Below are 16604 nucleotides of genomic sequence, written 5' to 3' on the forward strand. Positions count from 1 at the left end.
AGTGAAGGCACTACAAAACGTGACCGAGACCTTCAAGGATTTTTTGAAAGAAAAAAGTATCAGATCTGGAGAAAGGTCACCAAAAATCTTCATTTTAGCTGTCACTGTGAAAAGACAAATTCATTTTTCTTATTCAAATGGAAAAAACAACAACATTTATGACAGTAAATTCCTTGCCTGCATTTTCACCTTATTCGATTTAAATTAAATATTCACGAAGAATAGCGAGGCCAAATAGCCAGTAATAGATAGAATGAAATGTAACCACCTTTTAACCCATATTGTTTGTGATTGCAAGTAGTTATTTATCTCACAAAAGAGAACACGTAGTGTAAGAATTATTCAGGAATATAAATGTCAGACTTTAAGAATGACTTACTTCTGAAAGTATGTGCCCCTGTGTACTATAAACAGGCTCCTGGTGCCTGTTTTGTAAATGAATTATCGCTTTATTCTGAGATTCATGTTAACCACAAATATTCCACACTAAGGAAGAAACAGATTTGGTTTGTTTAAGAAAATGGAACCTATTGCATTTGCATTTAAACATTTCAGGGACACATCTAAACAAGGAGAACGCTACAAAAGCGTTGTACACACACAGTTCAAAACGTCAACGGGGATATCTGAGCTGACACCCTTAATTGAAACAAGCAGAATGAATATGTTTTTATGTTCTTTATTAGCACTGAATCCATCAGAAAGCGGTGCTTTGACAGCATTGTAATACGCATCTAGTTTGTGTTATGGACAAATAGGCAGTATGAACTGCAGTCAAGGATATAAAATGCATGCTACCCATCTGGTTGACAAAATGACAGTCTTTCTGGAGACCGTTTGGACTCTTTCCATAATGGTTCCTAACAAGGCTGGTTTGGGACTGGGTTAGTTTTCTGACTGAAAATAAACAAAATCAAAATGAATGGTTATTGGACCCATTGACTTTGTATAAAATCTATTGAATGGCTTTGCTCTGTAGTTTTTTATTTTTTAATTATTTTGAAAAGCAAATATGTATTATATGGGAAAGCCTATATGATTGGATGGCCATTCTGACAGGTTGTATTTACAGCACAATTATATCTTTATGTCTACTTTCACATTAATATGAAAATGATTCTGCTTAATCCCTGGGGGGTAAAAGGTATAAATGAGGAAAAAGTGTCAATCAAATAAAACATGTTTGATAATTACTGTTTTATTTCAGGCCATAAAAGACCCCACATTACCGTTTACGCAGGTTACCCTCTGCCTTGGTCCCACTCAAAAGGCTCGTAGTTAAGTGCTCATAGACGATAAACGCTGGATCTGAGCTTCAAGTCTTCATCGACAGCTTTTTGGAAAGGTAACCGCCTCTCACCTGATCTTTACAGCGATGCTTCAAAGTGAACAGCAACACGACTACCAATCAGAGGAGAACTGGTGGAAAATAACAGTGATCGCGGCAGCATCTGACTCATTACGGGGACACCCAAATGGAGACGTCGAGACGGTGGTCTCTCTCGACCCGGGAAAATCCACGCAAAGACGGAACAGCTTTCGTAAGTAGAGGCGCTGGTTACAGGGACGCTGTGCCAGGTACGACAGCATTGTCCCAGAACACCTTTCTCTGGTGGGGATAAGAAATGTAGATTCAGAGGTACACGGGCACACGGTGTGCTCGTAACAAGTCTGACTCACAGCGCTTCGCTGGAATTAGTGTCCAGTGCAGCCGCGCTGGCAATGGTGCATCACCGTAATGCAGGACTGTTTTCTGACTGCAGAATTTCTATGAATAATTGTGTCTGCCTAATGCCTGGTATGAGAGAGAAACAAGTGCGGCGGTACTTATTCAAATGATGACGCTAACTTTCCCTATAAATTTGCTCGCTCAGAACAAGCTGAAGAGCGCATCGATGGCTCACGCACAGGAAAAAAAAAAAAATTACACCATTCGTCTCTTTTATACGAGCACGCCGTTCGTTTCGTGTTTTGTGAAATTTGCTATTCTTTTGTCCCCCCCAACCTCAGAAATCCAATCATTTGCATGGCACGCCTGGCGATAACCTCTGGGGGCCAATTGGAATGCAGAGCGCGGCTTCGGCACCCCCCAGCCCGGCCCGTTCTCCACTCAAGACCAATGGCCACTATTAAAGGCTCAGGCGGCGGCTCTGACAAGCCAGTCAATAACAATGCGAGGTTACTTCATTAATGCTATAATGGCTGATGGAGTCGGGCCTGAAAAACAAGCCCCTGAGAGAGAGAGAGACTGCTGAAAATGACAGAGATTCCTCCAGACACCAGGCTGCTGCTGTCTGCTACCCCACCGCCACTACCGGTTTAGCCAAAAACCGGGTGCTTGTGCTGCCACCCTGGATGAGTGGAGAAAGAATTAGCACCCATTTTCCATCAGAAATCTGTGTGATTGTGCGTGTGTTGGTGCGTGTGTGCATGTGTGTTTGAGTGCATGTGTGTGTGTGTGTGTGTGTGTGAGAGAGAGAGAGAGAGAGTTCAATGTGCAATAATGGGCCTTTTAAGTATGGAATTGTGGGGAGGCAGAGAGCACATATTCACCAGGCAGCATGCACATACCTGTGTGTGTGAATGTGAACTCATGGCTATTAAAACACCATTTTACCACCATAGCTCTGCAGATTTACAGATCTATCCATCTGTCTGTATGTCTATCTATCTATCAGCCAAACAACAAAGCCAGAAACCAGAAAATGTACCCACAGCACTAGCAGGTATATAGCGAGACACAGAGCGTTTCCAGATGGGTATTTTCGGCCTCTTTAGCATTGTTTAGGCACAGTTGTCACTGGACTGATATTCTGAGCTCTCCTGTGAACCTTCACGGTTTGCAGTGTTGACAGCCGTGTTCAGAGGCGCAGAGGATGGCAGACTGTGGCTGAACACCAGGCGGACTGAGCCTGAGGTGCGCTCGTCATTACCGCTGGATCCGAGCGCGGCTACCTTCACCCGACCGGCGGGGTCTCTGGGGCGGGCAGCCGTGTGATCGGGGCGCGGCAGCGCCAGAGAGGCCGGTATTGATCCGTGGGGGGGGGGTGGGGGGGTGGGGGGGGTATCGTGGCTGGGTGCTCCCGGGGGTCGCTTAGACCTGTTTGTTTCCTCGCTTGTTTGTTTTCTGCTGAGACGCATCGTCGGGTAGAGGACAGCTGGGCTTCCGGAGCTCGGCTTGGTCTTACGGGGTTTAATGCTGTGAGCTCAGGCAGACCAGGACACATGGACATGGAAAGCAATATCCAGACCAGTGTCTTTTTCTCTTCTCATGTTTTCTGATGTAACGTGGTTTGGCAAACTAAGCAAACCAGTGCCTTTATTTGAATGTGGGCATGTCTGCAACAAACAGGGAATTTATTTATTACATGTACATGTATTTTCCTTTATATTTCTGATGATTAGATTTAGGCTTTGAATACTTATTCCATATACCAGTAAAGGCTTTTTGAAGAGCTTGAATCTTGAAGCTTGAATCTTGCAACAAAAAAATGGCTTGCTGAAGTAATTACATTTTATCACCCCTCATCCCATTTATTTTTGTAAATGAAAAATGGCATTGAATGAGGCAGCGCAGTTTCTTAATGGAAAAATGGTGTTCCATGACTAAACAGAACAAGCTGATGCTTATCAGTCACCTGGCACGCAGGTGACACTGGTGGGGACAGTGCAGTAACACTGCATGACCAGGGGAGAGGCCGACTGTGGACCTTTCACTCAGGGCTAAGGCCTGGCTGCATTTTGTCATGGTTTTGGCTGATGCCACCATTTCTTTTCCTTCCTGCGCCTTTTCTTCAGTTATTACGGCCATTGGTTTTTTCATGCGCCTTTTCTTCAGTTATTACGGCCATTGAGTTGATTGAATATTTGCACCTGTTGGCGTTCTATTTAAACCCCAAGCAAGCTGATAAGCTTTGCTTCAGTGTCACTTATGTTGCACGAGAGCCGGTATTCTGTCAAGTGAGGTAAAGGTAAAGGTAAAGGTAAAGGTAAAGGTAAAGGTAAAGGTAAAGGTAAAGGTAAAGGTAAAGTAAAGGTAAAGGTAAGAAGGTAAAGGTAAAGGTAAAGGTAAAGGTAAAGGTAAAGGTAAAGGTAAAGGTAAAGGTAAAGGTAAAGGTAAAGGTAAGAGCTGCGATATTGGATTGTTGTGGCTATAAAATTAGCACAACAGTCTTTAGCTTTTTTAGATTGTTGGCAACAAGTTAGTGCCACAATCTAAGCTCAGAATTCTTTCTTTAGGGTGTTACTTTTTCAGCCTCGGTTCGAGGTCTGTTTTCTTTGAGTTGCCCCGTTTTCTGCTCCGGCAGTTTTGTTTTATTTTCATACTCCTTAAGCTTTAGTTTTTTTACCCAGTACGTGGGTTGTGTAGAGCTTTTCTTTGGGATACTCTCCCTAAGGAGTATTGTTTTCCTTTCCCTTATTTTTCGCTGTCCTTGTCTCTTGAGACTGTGGCTATTTTACCTATGGTGAATAGCTTAAAGAACCCCCCTGTTCAGTCGCGGTTGGTCTCCCAAAACCCCCACTCTCTCACATTTAGGACAGACACACGCATGCAGCATTCCCTCATACTCCCATATGAGTGCACACTTATGCAAAAATGCCCACAGACAGACAGACACACACACACACACGTGCACAGACGCGTATGCTCACACACGCTCACAGACTTGTGTTAGTCATTGCCTGTTCAGGAGATATTTGAATGAAAGGAAGCCTCTGTCATGTGCTGCATGTTGACAGTCCTGTTGTCATGGCTCTCCTCATGAAACCCTCAAATCATTGGCTGAGAGGAAAGCTCGGGTGCGAACGGCAGCGTGCCTCAAAGACGCGTCCCTGCGTTCCCCTCCCCAGCGCTGCGGCGAGCGGCGCAGCTCACCTGCCAGGCATGTGACAGGCGGCCATTAAATCTGTATTTACAGCCCAACGCTCATTTTTAAAATGGCCGCATAGACATTGTGCAGTGCCCGGGGAGGAGCCCTCCTGGAGCCCGGGGATCAGCTGCCGATGAGTCCCAGTCTGGATCCAGCGGTTACGCTCCCTGCGGCCGCCATGTTCCGCAGCGCAAATTCGTGGAACTAGCAGCAAAAATTAGGAGCAGAATTGAATTGAACGCTTGGCTACAAGCCTGTTCTAGGATTTGTCTACAGGTTCCTGGGGCATTGGGACTCCTTTAGGACCTCTGAAAACTTGCATGGTGTATACCTGAACTGAACGTGTGCCGCGGCATCTGCTTAGAGTAGCAGACTCTGTTTTTAAACTGGGGGTGTGGGGGACAGAGAGATTAATTAGTGTTAAGGGCAGGGAGGTACGGACCACCCAGATGGAAGCCATCAAGGCTATGTGCAATAATACCAGTGAGGGCATCATAAATTAAGGCCTATTAGAGAATCGTTTTATTAGATTATTAGATGTGCTTTGATGCAGTCAGGAGACGGAGAGGGGTAGAAAAAATAGACAGGACATACTATAAAAGTTGTTCAAATGCACAAAGCGTAATAAATAAATATTTGGAAACAGAGGCTGGCGTTGATTAATGACCAGGTTGGGAGTACAGAGACATGGGGTGAGGCTGGTGATAAGGTAGTGAGATGAGTATAGAGAGGTATAATCTCATCAGGAAGGACAGGCCCAATAAGCTTTGTTACCAAACAGTTAATAATCTAGTAAAGTGATCCAAGGAAATTTTAAACACAACCCGGAAGTGGCATGACACCTGGAAAATGGCATTCAGTTTAACTAATTGTAAACTTCTGCAAAATGAAATCCTAAAACAGGATTATTTTAGGGGAAGAACATAAACAGAGTTTGTTCAATCTGAAAAGACAGGGCAGTAGTGGTTGACCAAAGTATATCAAGATCTAGACACTGTATTGTAGACAAAAACTGTGCTGGAATATATAGCATACCTTATTGAATATGAATTTAATTATTTTATATTTACATTATACAATTCATTTTTCAAACCACGTTGAGAGTATTGTGTGCAGTTCTGGGCACCACACCACAAGAATATATTTGAAAAAAATGCAAAGATGGGCAACTAAATGAGTTCCATGTATGAAACACAAAAGTTATGATGAAACACTGTAGGAGACAAAGCGGGGATTTGGCTGGGGTTTTTAAATTCATGAACAGGATTAACACAATGAGCCAATATATGTTTCAGGTTGCTTTATGTTAGCACAAGCACAAGGAGGCACAGGCGGAAATGGCCTGGCAGAGCACTGCCAAAGAAGACACTCAGCACCTGCTGATGTCTGTGGGTCACAGATTTCAAGCAGTCATTGCATGCTAAGGATATGCGATGAAGTACTAAGCATGACTAATATCATTTACATAACATTAATATGTCCCAAACGCTCTGATGCCTTGATGTGGGGAGACTATGTATAAAAAGTGCTGTAATTTCTACGTGGTGAAACCAAAATGTGTAAATACCCTCGAATAAAACCTGAGAATGTGCCCTTTAACCATACTTGAATTGTTTGATTACAAATCTGAAAATGTGGAGCGCTGAGCCAAATCAATAAAAATGTCCCAAATGTTATGGAGCTCACTGTAAATGCATATTTCACCAGATCACAATACTCACAAAAACATTATTCTCCGCTCTCAATCCAAAATCCTAAATGCTAAGTGTGTATATAAAACCCAGAAGCCATGCAGGCCCCACTGACAGAGGGCACCTCAGCTATATTCCTCATGGTGTGAACAGGAGTCTATAAGTTGATAATAGAAGTTAGAAGACATAAAAAGGCATAAAACAGGAACAGGTCGATGTGAGTAATTCACAGATAATTAAACAAATGGACACCTTTTTCCCCACACCCCACTGTAATGCTATGTTATTTTTAATTCATACCCCTCCTCTCTTGATGAAGGCTGCTAACTGGAGGAGCACCAGCAGCCGCGAACAAATACAGGAACGTAAAGGTGTTGTAACTTCAGAAATAAGTTCTGCTGACATCCGTGCTGTTAAATGTCAACGTACCATTTAAGACGAAAAGGGCAGAAGCACTCCCAGCCTCTGTAGTATGCCATTCAGAATCATTTAGAACCTGCTTCTTTTTTTCTTTTTTCTTTTGCTTCTGTCCTCTAAAACAAGAAACCTTCATATGAAACAGGTAAAGAAAAAAAAAACTGAACACATTGTAGAACTGTAATGTACTGGAAGAGAATAGCACATTGATTCCTGTGGTTTAAAAATACATTTTCAAGTCATATCACAAGTATACGCACATGAAAATAAGTACATGCCAGTAGCTTTTTCTTTCTTTCTTGCTTGTTACACATCTGTTTTTCATCACTGGAATTGACCTTTCTTCTCAAGGAACATTCACCTCCGTGTATCCTTTTATTAGCCCATTCACAGTTCCACACCTTTTGGCTATGCCTGCCACGTTAAATGAGACAAATTCAATCGTAGACAACAGGGTACACGACTGATAAATAAATAACAAAAATACTAAGTGTCATAAATGTATTTAATTATGTAATGATGATATTTATTAATGGATGACCATCAATTTTTTACAAAAACAAGGAAGTATTTGGTGTATTTCTCTAGGAAGATGTGTAGGACTTCTAAATAACATTTTGATTCATTCCTCTGACTGGCCAACAGAGCAGCAGGAAATGAGAACTGTTGCTGAAAGGCTTGAAGTTTATTAATATTACTATTCATAAAGAAAGACTCTGACATCATTTTTTTTTGTCGGGATTGTATTTATTGTCAGATGGTCACGCCTCAAATTTGGGGTTTTGAAAACACTGAGCGTGGCACAGTGCCAATGGCCTCACACACACACACACGCGCTTCTCCTGGCTGTCTCTCAGCCACCGCTCCCGAACCCGCGTCTCAAATCCCCCCCCCCGTAAGAACTCCCTGCCGCAGTTCTAATCCCTCCCCATGCATGACACCTGGTCACTCCAGCTTACGTCCCGGGCCCGTGCCTTTCAGTCCTGCCGGATCCTTCCTCCTTTTCTCGCTGGGGGTTCGGTCTCCGTCCCCGCTAACACGAGCGCCCGGTTTAGCGTACCCAGCGTCGGGCCGCCCAAAGGAGAGATCCGCGGTAATCTCTCGCTCAAGCGGCGGGGCGGACTGCGGGGGTGTAAGAAGGCCCGGATTTCTTTGAAGTGAACTTTAGAAAAGTCGGAGGGGGAAGCGGAGAGGACGAGAGCGCGCTCGGTGCGCGACGCTAACGATGATGCTCGGGGGAGCGGCTCGCTGCAGAAAGGCCCCGCGGTCTCAGCAGCCCACAGCCTCTCTGCGGCACCGTCTCAAGCTCAGGGGCTTCTCATCCTGCTGTTGCCGAACAGTGCTCTCAGCGCATGACCAAATCCCCTTTGAAGGGAGGGAAAGATCGCCTTTCCCCCCTAACAGTACCCTTATCGTTGCCCAAAATTGCTGGAATGTTTTACAAAAAAAAAAAAAAAAACGGAATTTTGGAAAAACCTCACTGATCGTTCAGCCATTCCCTTGAGTGACCCCACTCCATTTCACATATTTGTTGCATTCCATTTTAGGGGCTGAAATAAGCTCAAGGCACTTTTCCCCACCCCCAGTCATATTTCAATGGAGGCCGTGTCGTATATTTCACGAGGACTGGCGACCGAAGCTCAACGGCAGCCTGAGCGGTGGGCGTGACGCTCGATGGAGCAGACGGCGTCATTGGCACGGCGCGGCGTCGTCCCCGCCGTCGGTCTCAGGCGCTGGCCGGGACGGGCCTCAGGAGTGCGGCCCCTTTCTCCCGGAAGCCGGGCGGGGCCCAGGGCCTCTCGCCGCCCGCGCCCCCCCGTTTCGGCAGCGAGCAGAGCCAATGAGCCGTGTGGAGCACGCTCAGTGTCCAGCTGGTATCAGCCGTGTTTGACTGCGGTCCTGCTGACCGGCGGCAGCCAGCCCTCCTCCCAAACGCAACATAAATATAATGCAGCGTATGCCAAGATAAGCGAAATATTTAGCAATATATACCAATAGAATGTTTGCAATATATTTCATAATAAAATTAATCTATACCACATTTTCTGCATATATACGTATCTTAGAAAACGATTTTTTTTGGCAGCAGTGTAAAATTCTAAATGGATGCATTTCTAAACTGTATTGTAATATATTCATTTCACATCCATATGGGCTACAAAATAATGGAAAATGTTATTATTAGGCACTGAGAGAACCCTCGCTATTGGCTACTAAGGAGATCACTGGGCTTGATTCTGCAATAAAAAACTTACTGATTGGTCCACCTTGGTTATTTATTTCAAGGTAATAACACATAGTTTTTTCTTGTGTGGCTCTCCCAGATCTGATAAAGGTCAGCACAACATAATGTGCATTTCTGAAAAGTGATGACAGAGGCCGCGCGTCAATCGTAATTAAAGTCTCTTGCAATTGAATAAGAAATGCCCTCAAACATAACCTGAGTTTCACCACATTATTCTGCATGTGATTAATACAAAAATACATAAATAAATAAATAAAGAAATACCTGCCACAGATTAATCAAGAATAGCAATAATAATATATAAATAAAAACCTGCCTCTATCAACGGTTTTGGCAGGATGCCGACTATGGTAAACCACACTTGGTCTTTTACTGACTGATATTTAGGATAAATTACATGTAGATGAAGGGGTTTTTCTAACCAAAAAATTGTAATTTAATTCATGCATCATACTTGTAGGCATGTACTTAAAACACAAAATGAAAAACAAAATGCCCTTCTGCCAGTATTAAAATGCATAATGAAGAGACAATCTTTAAGTCATGATTTTACAAGCATCACTGTCACAATGATGCACTGCCTCGGTTATGACCTTGTCTTGTCAAGAGAGCGTTAGAAAATCCAACATTTGGATGAAAAAGAAGATAAATAAATCAGCCCTTGAACTAAAAGCTGATCAATAATGCCGACTTCGCAAACAGAAATTATGTCTGAATACAATAATTTGCATCAGTGTAACCAAATAAATCCTGTCAATTGATGCAAAATATAATTTTCTAAGGCTATTTTCCATATTCTATGAGACCTTTATGACACAAATATTGAGTCGGAGAAGTTGATATTAATATATTCCTCATATTCTTCCAGCTCCCCTTTGCCCGATGCGATCCGGGGTTTGAAGGACTGGGGAGTCAAGCCGGGGGAGTTAGCTTACACAAATGGCATTTTTTACATGCAGTCCAGGGACAGAGCTGTATGTTTGACTGCAGCAAGTCAGCCTAGTAACCCAGCTCAAAGGCACAGCATCAGCAAACCCCAGACAGGACTCAAACCCGCAACCTTTGAGTTAGCAGCCCAGATCCCTGACCATTATACTACGCTGCCATCCTCTTCCTCCGTCAAAACGCCGCTGCCTCGAACCCTTTTGCTCACTGGCTCGTTTCTTCTCTCGGGGAGTCAAAATCTGGGACCGGCTGCCAAAAAACATAACCCTAAGAATCATCCGCGGCGCCTGCGTTCAGCGGTCTGCCAAGGAGTTTGCTCACATAACAGCAGGTATCAAAAAATTTGGCAGCGGGCAAGAAGCGCACCGAAGCCTGTGCGGCGGCCTCGGGTTGTCCTGAGACGGGAGGGGCGCGGGCGCAGGTCGCCCCGGCTGAGGGACGCAGACGACCGACCGACCGCGCGGGGGCGGAGCCATCGGTGATTGGGGGGGGGGGGGGGGATGCCGCTAAAACGAAGCTCCCCGCGCCCACTGGCATTTAAGCCCCAATCCAGTCAATTTAGAAACAGCTGCGGTTTAATTGCGGTTGAAGTACATCACAATGGGGGTGAGAATTAGGACAAATAACCATTGAGTGCAGTCGGTCTGCGCACCAGCCTGGAGAACCCGCCGCACTCGGGCTGGAAGTGCGCTCATTGTTCTCCTTTGCGGTGAAGTTAAATATGAAACGAATGCTGAGAAGTTCGAACGCTACGGCAAAACCAGCGCTTCTGTGGCGCCTCGTCTCAACAAAAGGTGTGTTTATCAGCGGCTCTTTGGAGAGGAATAAGAAATAAACATTCTCTTGTTTAATGCGATGGGGCAGCGGGCATTAATGCGGGATTAGAGCAGCACCGTCTCCCGAGGAGAAAGATCAGTTTTAAACGCGCTTCAGCCGGCGGTGTAATTTTGTGAGGCTTGCGAGCAGCAGCGCGGTCCCCCGCCCCCCCCCCCCCCCCCAGGTCTCCAGCGCCGAGTGTGAAAGGAGCGGCGGCATTAGCGCTCCACGCTAGCCCCTCTCCGCTGCTGACCTAACAGGACCTCGCCTTCCTGCCTGCCTCCCAAAAGCGCGGCCGCACGCGGCGCGGGGCGCGGGGCTCCGGGAAAGAGCCTCGGTAAATGTTCAATAAATCGTCGCCGTGACCTTTCCTGGCACGGAAAAACCTCAGAGCTCCAAATGTTAAAGAGGGGAGAAAGATTGAGACTTTTATAATCGTGATGAAGTGCAGCCCGCGCTCTCCTGTTCTTTTTATAAGGCCTTTACGTCTCTGCCCCCTCCCGCTCTCTCTGCCTCGTTCCCTTTCTCTTTCTCCCCCCCTCTCTCCTTGTCTCCATCTCTCTGTGGCCACGTCCCTTCGCCGCCCCCCCTCCCCTCCCCTTCCCCCTCGTCTCCCCAGTCTGGGATCCATATTCTTCTCTGTGCCGTACCTGCTGTAGCCTGATTGCGGCGGACATTTTGCATATGGGAGCCTTCACATGGGGAGGATTAATGCCGTTTGCCGGCTCCGGATCACAGCTTGCCGCTCTCCGCGGGCGGCGGGAAAGTTGGCCGGCCCGGCGGCTCAGGCCGCCGTTTGGAAATTAACCCTCGGTGGCAGGAGAGCAAAGATGCACGAGGGCGGGGCCTCCTCCAAGCAGAAACCCCCCCCTCCCCTCGCTCAGGTGTCCTTACATATGTCAGAGCTGTAAGGACAGCCAGCCCCCCCACCCCCCCTTGTCCCCTCCACAGGGGGCTGAGCGCTGGTTCGCTCGCATTGGGATTCTGGGAAGAGGAACGATTTCTCCTTGGCACGGATCGCGGCCAATATGCCGGCTTTTTTTTTTTTTTTTACTTAACTGCCGCAGTGCCGAGACTAATGGTTAATTAATCATCGTGCGGTATGCAAGCTACTGATTGCCCGCGCTAAGTCAATGAAAACATTTTCCGTGTCAGTTTTTTTTTTTGTGTTTTTTTTTTTTCTCAGGCAGGAAGCAGGTCTCCTGCTGGGACACAGGTGGCCCTGGAGAGCACTCTGCAGAGGCCAGGGCTGGGAGCGCAAGGGCACTGCTCACAGCAGGAGGGCGCGGTGTACAGCACAGCTGATCCGTCCCTACAGAGACCAGCAGCAACAGCGCTGATGCACACAGCAACACCGCCACATTTTATAAAATGATGGAGTTAAAATTCATTAAAGGCCTTCGTTTAAAAAAAAAAAAAAAACTGTATAATTAAAAACTAAATATTTACCATTGATACTTAATAAGGAATTGTTTATTATTTCTAACATCCATCCATTATCTAACTTTCTTTTCCCTGGTCAGCATGCATTGGGCAAGAGGCAGGAATACACCCTGGGCACGTCGCAAATCCATCACAGAGCGCACGTTCATTCACTCACACGCTCACACCTCATGCGGGCAATTTAGAGTCTCCACTTAGCCTAACCTGAATGTCTTTGGACTGCGGGAGGAAATCAGAGCACCCGGAGGAAGCCCACGCAGACACGAGGGGAACATGCAAACACCACTCAGAAGAACCCAAGCAAGCACCTTCTAGCTGAGACAACAGTGCTACCCACTGCACCACTGAGCTGCCCATATTTCTGAAACTTTAATTAAAAAAAAAAATTTAAACTTGTTTTTAAAATAAAACTGTTTGTTTGATATATTTAATAAAAGAACAAAATCTAGTAAATGGTCCAAAAGTATTTTCAAGGCTTTTGGAGTTCCGGTGACCTTTCTTGATTCATTGAACATGACTCACAGTTTTGTATTCAAACTTTTAAAAAAGCAAGTTTGACCCATGACCTTTTACACGCGACGGTTATCTTCCATTCGGAGCAGTGAGTGAATTGAAGAGATGGTATTTAGCAGGTCTGTAACTACCATTGAAGACACTGAGGTCGTGTCCTCTGTTTATTCTTTCCATGTCCATTTCCAAAGGCTGTATTTAATTTCATTCTTTGGTGAGCACATCAGTTGCAATTCATTTACGAGACTCTTGACCTTGGTATGTTTTAGGTCCTGGTTCTCCAGGCTCCTGGTATGTAGGATCGTCCAGTGCCGTGGCAGAGACAGCGAGACATTTTATTGGTGAAGACTGAAATTCAGCATCGTCACGTAAACTCTCATAACCTTGCTTAATGCCAAACCTAATAGGCATTACCCCTTGAAACCCATTACGGGCCACACCCAACCCACAGAGAGTTCACCCAAACACCTGTCAATCAGATACTACTGAGGAAATATAGGATAAAATGTTATCAGCTCCAGATATCTGTAAGAAATCTACCAGACCTGAATGAGCATTAAAGGTGGAAAGGTATTTCCACAATTAAAGGTATTTCCATTATTGAGAAGAAACATCTCAATGCCTTTAATGATGTTGATGGCTGCTATTAGAACTAGAAAGCAGAGATTGAGGAACAACACGCAGATGAATCTAGGCATAGAACTCAGTTAAAATAAATTAAACATGAATAAACTTTTATTTGGTACATTGCTTCTTAAATTGCATCATTTTTATAGGGAACAAAGGTCATTGCATTTGAACCTTTACAAAGATATTGCCAACCACGTATACAGACACTCAACAGAAAGTAAACAGCTTAGCATGATACACTTGAAAAAGCAAAGTTAACACCCAATAAAAAAAGAATAATAGCTCATTTCCCACCACCACCTGTCTCTCGACCCACAATCAGGAAGTTTCTTTGTTCCACCAATAGCAGCTTCTCTTTGTTCAGAGAACTTTCAGAACTTTCCATCAGGTCATCAGTATTGCCTATGACAAAATGACAGTCCACAGCAATGCACCACAGCAATTTTCAGAGGAAACCTGTATATGGTGAAACAGGGAAAGGGTTACTGTCAATTTTTTGTTCATTCGGTTAGAGTATGATATATAATCATATGTAATCAATCAATTATTCATCAGATATTAAATAAAGCCAGTAGTACTACTAGCCTTGAGATCCAAATCTGAGTATTCCTTGCAAGCAATTCTTCGATAAACAGACATACAGTATGAAGTCAGTCCATCGGCCCATCCATGACAAACATCTGCTTGCAGCTTGTGCTCAGTGTAGCTTGCTGGCACGTTTTCACCAATCTGATATTAAGACCGCCATGGACCCCGGACAGCTAGTACCCTGTACTGATCAGAGAGCGAGAAAGATCATTTTATGCCATTTATATTATCAGTTAACAACGTTTCATCACAACAGAACACACTTTACCAGTGTTTTAATATTAACTGATTATTAACTGATTAACATCATTCTGTAATTTAAGGATCATATTCATGCATGCATACTAAGCCAGATGGATGTATGTATTGCGTTAGGCCACCAATCAAATAAAATAATCATTTTCAGTTAGCTTGATAGTGGCATCTGATTAATGTATGTAAGAAATGTAATTTTCAGCACATGATCTTTATTTTTGACTGTATTTTTGACTGCTCGCTTGCTTATAAACCGTTGCCAGCTGGCCAACTGGTCTTGCATTGCTGGGTTTCGGTGTTATCACTCTCCCATCGACAGTCGCTAGCCGTTCACGGATGTCAGCTCTGAACCAGAACAGCACTGTTCCACTGAACTTTGTACTGTACGGTCTTATCTCGCTCCCTGAGTCTGCTATCAGCTTCTACGGATGGCATTAAGATCAGTGGAACTTTACAAGGCCTGCTCTGGACTGACCTATGTGAACAAGCAGGTCATTCGATCTTTTATGTTTAGATTCATAAATATGTAATTGTAAAATTAAACAATCAGCTATTTATCAATGTTGTTGTCCCATCCCAGTCACCCAGACTGTGGGAGGTGAAAGTAAATTGCGTTTTCACGGAATTATGTAATAAATCAAGCAACATTGGTTTATTATTATTATTATTATTAGTAGTAGTAGTAGTAGCAGTAGCCATAGCAGTAGCAGTAGTAGTAGCAAGAGTAGTAGCGGTATAATTAGTAGTAGTAGTAGAAAAATTATATTTACAAGGGCAGATATATGAAAAACCTCTTACACGCTAACATGGTATGTACACAGTCTAGAAGGTTTACCAAATCTGGGTGTAGGAGGTTTTTTTTTTTCTTTCCTGTGCATTTTTTTTCCCTGTGCACTGGGCCAATGGAACAAGCTACACCACAAGCTTCAACATATCATCCATGAAAAATAATTCCACTTTACCTCTGGGATAGAGAGTTTGAAGGAGGGGGAGACACTTTTGAGCTGTTAAAAAAACTCAAACCAACATCAAATGAACAAATAGGCTCAATTGAAACAAGCTGGCGGCTCCCTGTTCTCTGAGTACATCCCTCTGATTCAAAATCAGACAGCACTCCATCACGCCTGAGATCTACCTCCACCACTCCGCACATGGGAACCGCTATCTCCTGCAGAGAGAGAGAGACAGAGAGAGTGGGGGGGAGAGAGAGAGAGAGAGAGAGAGAGATAGAGGGGAGGGGGGGAGAGAGAGAGAGAGAGAGGGGAGAGAGAGAGAGATAGAGGGGAGGGGAGAGAGAGAGAGAAAGAGAGAGAAATAATAAAAAATAACCCTTAGGCGCTACACCACATCCATACCAGACAACGCATCTAATTGATATTCCAGAAGGAGGAAGTTTAAGCTCTAAGTAAGAGAAAAAAAAAAGCAGCAAGGAAGAGCAGAAGACACTGAGATAGTTTCAGAAGAGATAAAAAGAAATTTACTGAAAAAGATGCTGGAGAGACTACTGAATCATGTTTCACACTACAGAAACGCTACAAAGGAATAAGGAGGTCTGAGTGACTACTGAATCACTGTTCACATTTGAACCGCTACAAATGTAAAGGAGGGGACTAAAAAAGAGATAGAGAAACAGGCGACAGAGGGAGGGAGAAGGAGAGAGAGAGGGAGGAGGAGAAGAATGAAGGAGAGAGAGGTAGAGAGGGGAGGGAGAGAGAGAGAGAGAGCACGAGAGTGAAAGAGACAGAGCAAGAGGGGGAGTGAAGGAGAGAGAGAGCACGAGAGAGAGAGAGAGAGAGAGAGAGGGAAGGAGAGAGAAGGAAGAAATGAAATGGCCGCAGCAGTATGAATGGGAGCGGGCGAGCTCTGCGCGCTTTCTATTTAGCCGCTATCGGGCAGTTTAATGAAAGTTAAATAGTTCTGCGCGCGGCGCGCTAGCTGGAACAGATGAGATTGCGGCGAGGGATCCGTCAGGGCATTGTTGCCCGTGCTCGTACGCCCCGCGGCGCGGGCTGCCGCCAGCGCGGCTCTCCATTAGCCCGTACACAAAAGGTATATGCAGATAGCAGGCGACTCCTCCCGCCATGTTGAGGCGAAAAGATGAAGATGGCTCTCTCTTTTTTTTTTTACCTCCCTAACCCCCCCACAGACACACACACACACCACACCACTTTCCTTTTTTCCCACTTGCCACGT

The 16604-nt window shown here is 44.8% G+C and overlaps 1 long non-coding RNA gene across 1 annotated transcript; it reads right to left on the reverse strand.

The window, feature by feature from the left end:
• Positions 1–13666: 13666 nt before the first annotated feature.
• LOC135245121 (uncharacterized) lies at positions 13667–15576 on the reverse strand. The gene is made up of 3 exons (XR_010327157.1): positions 15374–15576; positions 14210–14342; positions 13667–14024 (listed from the first exon to the last, which is right to left on the reverse strand). It is a non-coding gene; the product is annotated as an uncharacterized LOC135245121 (long non-coding RNA).
• Positions 15577–16604: the final 1028 nt, after the last annotated feature.

This window comes from Anguilla rostrata, chromosome 18 (assembly GCF_018555375.3).
Source record: "Anguilla rostrata isolate EN2019 chromosome 18, ASM1855537v3, whole genome shotgun sequence".
Lineage (NCBI taxonomy): Eukaryota > Metazoa > Chordata > Actinopteri > Anguilliformes > Anguillidae > Anguilla > Anguilla rostrata.